Raw genomic sequence first — 8,229 nt, forward strand, 5'->3', positions numbered from 1 at the left:
ACTTAGACTAACAGAGTTTGAGATTTGGATTTCTAAAACAGAAAAGGCTAAAAAAAAAGGTCTTTTGCCGAAAGACTTTGCTTAAATCCAACTTATAGCCAAACAAAGACCAGAACTACATATCATTTAGTGGCTAAACATTAGCCAGGATGTGACTAAATGTTAGCCCAGACCAGCTAACACCGAGACTGAAGTCAGTGTGGTGGAGATGCACACACTGGATTTTGATTTAACTGTTGGTCTTCTGAGGAGAAACAAGAGTAAAAGCCAATCATCTGGAGCCAGAACCAAACCACACACACACACACACACACACACACACACACACACACACACACACACACACACACACACTGGTTTGTTGAGTTTCTCTGTGGTTTCTCTGTTTTCATTTGTCATGTTGCAGGACGACCTTGAAGAGCAGCTCATTCCTCTGATTTAGATAGAAAAAAACAACATGATTTTTCTTTTTTTTTGTTTTTGTTTCTTTCTGAAAAGCTAACAAGGCAGAGACTGATGATGTTTGACATTTCAGCAGATGAGAAGAACAACTAAACAGATCTCCTGCAGCAGAGCTGTTGGATTGATCAGGGAATTAATTTTTTTTCCATCAGGAAAAACGTGTTTCTGGGACGGTTTAATGAAATGTTAGCCATTTTTGCTAGCTCTGGCTAACTTTGATTTACCTAGTATTTCTTTGTAAAAAAAAACATTCTGACGACAGTTTTCCCACATTAACTTTTCATTATATTTCCAACCTTTTCTTCTTCTTCTCAATTTCTCCTGGGTCGTTATGTCAGTAATTCCAGACTTCTTAGACTTAGCTTTAAAGAAAAACATGTCCTGAATGAAGAAGATTCATAAGATTAGCCAAATGTTGGCTAAATGTTAGCCTAGCAGCCATTTTAAACAAGTCAACTTTAAAAGAAATGCTTCCCTAGAAATGCAAACTCTCTCACCATCACACTCTGCCTCCATCACCAACTGGTCGTCCATCACTGTCACTCTCCATCGCTCAAATCTGTCTAAAGGATTTCAAAAAAATGTTGTTCCAAATCTGGTGAAAATGTACAGAATGTCTTCAAAATGTTTTTCTGTAAAAGCTGTATTTGCCTGTTTACAGTTGAATTACTTCATCGTTTTTGCAGTAAATTTTCCATCAAGAGAACAAGTCTCACAAATATATATATATATGAAAGAGTAAAAAGATAAAAATCAGGAAAAAACATTTCATTTATTGTTTGTCATCTTTTCCTCAGTACCTGAAGATATTTGTGTACAAAAATATTTCCAAAGAGGTCAGTTCTTTGAAACTCCTCTGACTATGGACTCATCAAACCTGAGCAGGTTCATGTTTGAGGATCCAATAACAAAACTCAATAGAACAACATTAGGGTAAAAGCAGATGTTCATGGATTTTTAAGCGGAACTTCCTGTCAGGGTTCTGATCAAACTCCACTCTGTCTCCTGTGATGTGTCTCTGCTTATAAATTACCTGCAGCCGCTTTAATCCTCGCAGTCACAGATGGACTGGACCAGGACCAGACCCCAGATAAGACCCAGAGACTCCCAGTCTCAGAGAAGTGTCTCCATCTGTTCAGACTTCAGGTTCAGGTCAACTGGAAAGGAAGTAGATCACAATCAGATACATACATACATACATACATATATATATATATTTGTATGTATATATTCCACAATTCATGTATTTATTTGTCTGCTATTGCTTCAAAAATCCTCCTTAAAAACAAACAAATGCCTGAATTAAACGACAGATTGATTGATGGATTGACCGTCACATCTGTTCTTCATTGGACGGTCAGTTATATGAGTGATGACATCATCTCTGTGCTTTCACTGCTCCCTATAATCTGAGGTTTGGTGAAGAGTGAGAGAAGATCAGAGGCTGGAGAATGTCAGGAGATGGTTCTGTTTGAAGCTCTGCTGAGGAAATCCTCACTCTGTGTGTGTGTGTGGGTGTGTGTGTGTGTGTGTACATATGGAGAACATATGGCTGAATTCATCCTTGTCCTCACTTTCTCACTTTTCAGTGATTTCTGGGGTTTGTGTGTGTGTGTGTGTGTGTGTTCTCCACTCCAACAATGATGCTCCTCATGAGGACCAGTGGTTTTGTCACACAAGGTCTTACTTTGATTCCTCCTCCTCTTACTCCTCTTATTACTCCTTCTACTGCAGAGGCAGCGGTGGATTAGTGGCTAAGAACGCAGCCTTGGGTCTGGAAGGTTTCAGGTTTGAATCCACCATCTGCCAAGTTACCACTGAGGTGCTCTGAGCATGCCAGGTGATGGGTTAAAAGCAGAGGTCACATTTGGTGGTGTGCTGTGTCACAATGACAAGGAGTTCACTTTCCTCCTCCTCCTCTTCTTCTTCTTCTTCCAGGGACAAAGTTGAAAGTTGGTGTGTTTAGGAAAGAACATTCCTAAAGCCTCCATTTTCTCTAGCAGGTTCTGTTATGAGTAGTACTGTCAGTAGTGTCTGTCACAGTGGGTCAGACACCCACTGTAGTGTCCTGCAGTGTTTCTGGTTCCCAGTCTCTTCTCTGTCCTTAAATCGAGGCCTGTGTAGAAACTGACCCTCGACTAGTTTGAACTTCCCACCACAGCCGATCCGTGTTTGTGTTCCATGGCGTGTTCTGTCCCACCACCGAACGATCCTGAAATTCTCTGTCTAATTTCAAAAAGCCATCATTTATGTAAAAATATTGCCCTTGGAAATGTTGTGTGAGTAATTGTGAGACAATTACAGCTGTCTGGTTTGTCTGGAAGTGGAACTGTTCCACAGCCAAGAATCCTTTTACTGGAGAACATCAGGACCACCAGCACCACCAGTCTCCACTGTAAACTACAATTACCCAGCATTCCAGGTCAGCCTGCGGTTGTCCGACACATTTTAACTGCTCCAATTAACGTCCCCCCCCAGGACCTCAGGCCCTCAGCGCTGCTCCATGTTTTCCACAAATATTCCCTGTATTTACAGGCTCAGCGTCCGCTGTGGCTCCGCGGCTCCGACATTCCTGGAGATGTCACTCGGACATTTCAGCGAATAGCTCCGTGATGATGAACAACATGGGAAGTTCTGCACATAACTTACATGAAAGATGGTTTTTGGCTTGATTACACGCTTCTTTTCTGCCAGTGTCACAGCAACAAACTGCTTGTTGTGACAAAAGGGTTTGGACTCAAACAGGCGTCTTCTAGAAACCGTCTCTGTGTCCGAAACAAACCTCTCCCTCTGTGAGGTCGCTCAAGATCCTCCTCTGGAACTTTCCAGGAACGTCTGTCTTCTCTGAGTTCATGTGTGAAAATATTGTAGGATCAAACCAGGTGAGGCTGATGGACGTCAGTTACTGTGATCAGCCACACCTGGGCCTCAGTGGTGATCAGATCAGACGGCCCAGGTGTGGAGGGACGCAGAGGACACACACGCTGGTCTGCTGGAAATAAGAAGAAAAATACACAAAAATAGACCTACAAATAAAATAATACAAATAACAATAACATATTGAAATAATAATAGAAATACATAAAAAAACATTATAACATTTATTTAAAAAAGAGTCAAACTGAATATCAGAAATATCTGGAAGTCAGTAGAATTCAGATTAGAAATATGTATTTTATATATTTCTATAGCCTATACATCTACGGTATATATTCTGTTACTTTAGAACGTAATAGAAATTGTCAGATATTTTATTACTTGTGTTTTTGTTGTTGTTTTGTGTGTTAAATGTTTAGACACGTGTGAATAAACTGATGTCAGTTCAATTTGTTTCCTCACTGTTGTCCAGTTTTAGATGTTTTTGTATGAAAAATACTTTCATTCATTTCAATATATATTTATCATCAATCGTTTTACATTGTTTGTCCCTGGTCTCTGGTCTAGATAGTTCTCCACAAATTCTAAAACTGGTCTAGATAGTTCTCCACAAATTCTTCTTACTTCTTATCTTATCCTTACAAGTGAATGTCCACGTATCGATGCTCTAACGACCTCTGCTCCGTCTCTGTGCCTCTGTTTGAGCCACACGTGTCTGTCCAGGACATCACATGAGGGGACTTGATCCACTTCTTCTGGAGCAGGATTTAGTCTGAGGACAGGGTCTTAGTCGGTCTCTGATCCTCCGGGTCTGACGCAGAACAATCCGACATCAGGAATGTTGAAAGATCCAGGGTCAGGGCGACTTCTGACCTTACACCTTCCTCTATCTATGACCTTAGACCTGATTTAGTGACAGAACCTACAACCCTGGTCCTGTCACCTCCCAGATCAGTGGTTCTGGTTTGTCTGGAATGTCCTCTCATCAGTCAGGACAGAAGACAAAAACACACACTTCAGCTTGGACACAAAGTTGAACTGAAATCACTCTGACGCTTTTACTCTTGTTATTGATTTATTTTAGTAAATAATCAACACATTTTCATCCAATTGAATGTGCAGGATTATTGAGGAAACAGCTGAAGTGATGAGGCCGAGCAGAGAAACAAGCTGAAGTGATGAGGCCGAGCAGAGAAGAGGAGAACGGACACACGGTGACCTGATCAGATCTGAGAATATTAATCTGACTTTTGAAAGTCAACAACATCTAAATATTCATTCTTTCACTGATATTTTTAACTTCTACGACTTCATCTGCTCCAGCTGCCGTTCACGTGGCCCACACGGGAAACAGAAGACTGTTATTATAGCTGCCTTTACGTGGAGACGTCAGCCTCAGCCTCAGCAGCAGCAGCTGCAGCAGCAGCCTCAGCCTCAGCCTCAGCAGCAGCAGCCTCAGCACCAGCAGCAGCAGCAGCAGCTGCAGCAGCAGCAGCCTCAGCACCAGCAGCAGCAGCAGCAGCTGCAGCTGCAGCAGCAGCAGCCTCAGCCTCAGCAGCAGCAGCTGCAGCTGCAGCAGCAGCAGCCTCAGCACCAGCAGCAGCAGCAGCAGGACTACAGCAGAGTAAGAGAAGCTTGTTGTTAGAGAAGACAGGGAATGCCTCAGAGTCACGTCCTTGACTCCACCTGTGATTACAGGATGGATTTTAACTGCTGACTCCACCTGCTCTGACATCTCACGTCAGACGTGGACTTTGACCTTGGCATCACTTACATGTAAAGCAGAGCAGCATCAGCAAAATGCTGAGTGAAGTATCTCACTATTCATCTCCAGCTGAGGAGCAGAGGAGCAGAGGGATGGAGGAGGAGGAGGAGGAGGAGGAGGAGGAGACGGTGGAGTTCGGGGGCTTCTCGTAGATCAGAGGGTCAGAGGAAAGTGTGGGGGAGGAGCTGGGAGGATATTTTCTCACACACTGATGTTAGATGTGGATCAGTGAACGTGCACGTCATACATAATGTAAGGTTTCCAGTTTTAGTCTACTCTGCAGATCCTGAGACACAAGAACCAGCACTGCCACAGTGGTGTGTGTGTGTGTGAGTGTGTGTGTGTGTGTGGCATCCGTGTTCATATCATTGAAACAAGCCCAGCAGTGGTTGATGAAGACAAACAGCTCTACACTACAAACAGCAGCAGATTCTGGAGAAACAGCTGCATTTTTAATGGCAGCTCTCTCCCTGCTCCTCGTCCACAGATTCATTTACTCAGGATAAAGTCATCGCTGCACAGTGGGAATCACATTCTTATTTCATTTGGTTGTTTTGATGTAGTTCTTTCCGCACTGGTGCGGAATCCACGGAGTGAAGGATCTCCACGGGAAACTAATTCACAGTCAGGTTTCCTCTCATTTTCCTCTTTCCGTCTCTCGCCCTCTTCTTCCTCCTCCTCCTCTTCTTCCTCCTCCCCGTTGTTGCGGCTCACTGTCTGTTCTCCTGAAGTGGAAAATCTCAAGTAATTGGTTTCGGAATTAAAGAAAGAGAGCAGTGATGGAAACAGGTTGTCCTTCATTACTCTCGTCCTCTCTGAAGGAGATCAGGACGGCGTTGGGAATTGGGGAACTCTGGACGATTAGCGATCTTTTTCACTCCATGTTTTCATTATTTATAGCAGCAAATCAGAGGTGCAGCAAATGAATTCATAAAACAGCACTTTCCAAAACTGAATCAATCCATGAGCTCAATAATGGTAATTAAATTGGTAAAGGCTGTGTGTCTTGATACGGTGGAGGTTCGAGACCCCTGGGTGGTCCGTGGAAGTACACGTGTGTGTGTGTGGGGGGGGGGTGTGTGTGTAGATTAGACAAGTTACACAGAAACTTTAATAAAAAAAACAGAGAAACATCAGAAGAATTAGAGACATCAGATACATCAGGTTTCTGAAACATCAGAGAAACGGGGGACATCACAGACATCACAGACATCACAGACATCAGCTTTCTCAGTGTACACGTGTTTGCAGGCAGCCGTGTAATACGTCCACGTCCCTGCTCTGGGCTCTGGGCTGATAACCTCTGAGTTTGTTTACAGAAGGTTAATCCAGACCATGACCAGGCCACACTTTCTCAGAGAGCTGCGTCTGCGTCCTCTCACTCCGCAGGGATTTGACGTCCGTCTCTCTCAGGACTGACCCTCCTTCACAGCAGCACAGAACAATGAAATTCTGCTTTTCCTTCTTCTAAACCAAAGGTCATCAACTGTATCTGTCAGAAGGCCTTGGAGGTCTGACACCCCAAATAAAATGAAATGAAAACTACATTTCTGTCATAAATGAGGATTGGTGATGGTTATTTAAGTCTCATTTGTTGTTGTTGTTTTTTCAGTTGCTTTAATAGTTAAGACCACACAATATTTTCTCTCTGATCCTCACAATTTTGGAATCCAGTTGTGGGCCGGCTTTGATGGTTTGGTGAGCCAGAGTCGGCCCGTGGGCCACCAGTTGAAGGTCCCTGTTCTAAACCTTTCCATCCTGACAGAACGGTGTTGTCCAACCATCTGACCTCATCCCTTTGGTCATCAGCAGACCTGTAGGAAAACAAGAGTGCAGCCTCGACACAGTGCCTTATCAGTAAAAGAGTGTCCACAACCTCAGAGAGAGAGAGAGAGAGGGTGAGGGAGGGGGAGAGAGAGAGAGAGAGAGCCCCATCAATCACTCTGTCACTGATAAAGAGTGAGAACAGCCGCAGACGAGAGGCTGGAGATGAACAAAGTGTTTCTGACTCAGAGAAAACACTGTAAACAGTCAGAGCTTTAACAAGGAGACCGAGGCTCTGAACAAACACGCTGTAAGTTTATGAATGAGTGTGTGTGTGTGTGTGTGTGTGTGCTTCAGGGTCACCTCTTTTCCTAATTCTTTCACAACTAAATCCAGGCGGAAAAGAAAACTCTGTTTCTACTTCTCCTCCTCCTCAGGGACAGGAGCTCCTCGTAGATCAGAGCTGTGTGTAATAAGTGTCTGACCTGTTTTGTTAACAGCAGACATGTGGGAATTCTGTCCAATCCATCAATGGAATAGTCTGGGGAAGAATTCCAAACAGAGCTAATGAGTTTTCAGAGAGAATGTAAACCAGCTGAGAGCTGGACTCAGCTGCTGCATCAGGAAACTTGGTTTTTATTAAAGCTGATTTTATTTAGCTCCTGACAAGCATCAAGGCTACAGATTTTTTTTTTTTTTTTTTTTTTTTTTTTTTGCATGAAGTTACATTTAAAAAGTACTTTCTAGTACTTCATACACGTAATCCTTGATCCGTAATTTAGACATACAGTACTTACTCTGAGCAGCTGGGAACTCAAGTCTTTGTAGTTTTAACATTTACTGCAAGTCAATGAAGAGGTCAAGTCCCTCTCATCAAGTCACGAGTCCAGACCTAGTCCCTTTAGTCTGGATCATTTTCCTGTGGCGTCCACAGAGTTCTAACAAACCGACAGACTTGAAGTAATTGGAAGTCATATTTTTTTTCATTTCGTATTAGTATACGGTGTAGATTTGACACTTTCTCTGGGTTAGCATGACTTTGTATGTAGAAGAAAATACAAGAGCTGAGACCATGGACTGATGGACAACTGCAGTCACACGTCAAGCAAAAAGAAGACAGACCTCCACAGAGCCTCGACAGTTGGTTGGTGTCTTCAGTTTGTATCAAGATTTTGTTTTTCTTAAGTGATTCATATTTGTCACAAAAAAAGTCTATGTTTGAATAAGTCATTACTATGACATAATCCATGTGAATAATTCTGAGGCTTCAGGCTGAGCGAGGCTGATTCATGCTGGTGAAACCTCATTAGCATGAAGCAGCAGCAGCAGCAGCAGCAGCAGGAGCAGGAGGAGCAGAAGCA

The 8,229-nt window shown here is 43.1% G+C and overlaps 1 long non-coding RNA gene across 1 annotated transcript; it reads right to left on the bottom strand.

Moving 5' to 3' along the window:
• Nucleotides 1-414: 414 nt before the first annotated feature.
• Nucleotides 415-3,284, bottom strand: LOC112487144 (uncharacterized). Its single transcript, XR_003049954.1, has 4 exons — nt 3,112-3,284; nt 1,496-1,619; nt 960-1,025; nt 415-824 (listed from the first exon to the last, which is right to left on the bottom strand). It is a non-coding gene; the product is annotated as an uncharacterized LOC112487144 (long non-coding RNA).
• Between the last annotated feature and the right edge of the window lie 4,945 nt (nt 3,285-8,229).

The sequence above is a fragment of the Cynoglossus semilaevis genome, chromosome 1 (genome assembly GCF_000523025.1).
Source record: "Cynoglossus semilaevis isolate Cse_v1.0 chromosome 1, Cse_v1.0, whole genome shotgun sequence".
Taxonomy (NCBI): Eukaryota; Metazoa; Chordata; class Actinopteri; order Pleuronectiformes; family Cynoglossidae; genus Cynoglossus; species Cynoglossus semilaevis.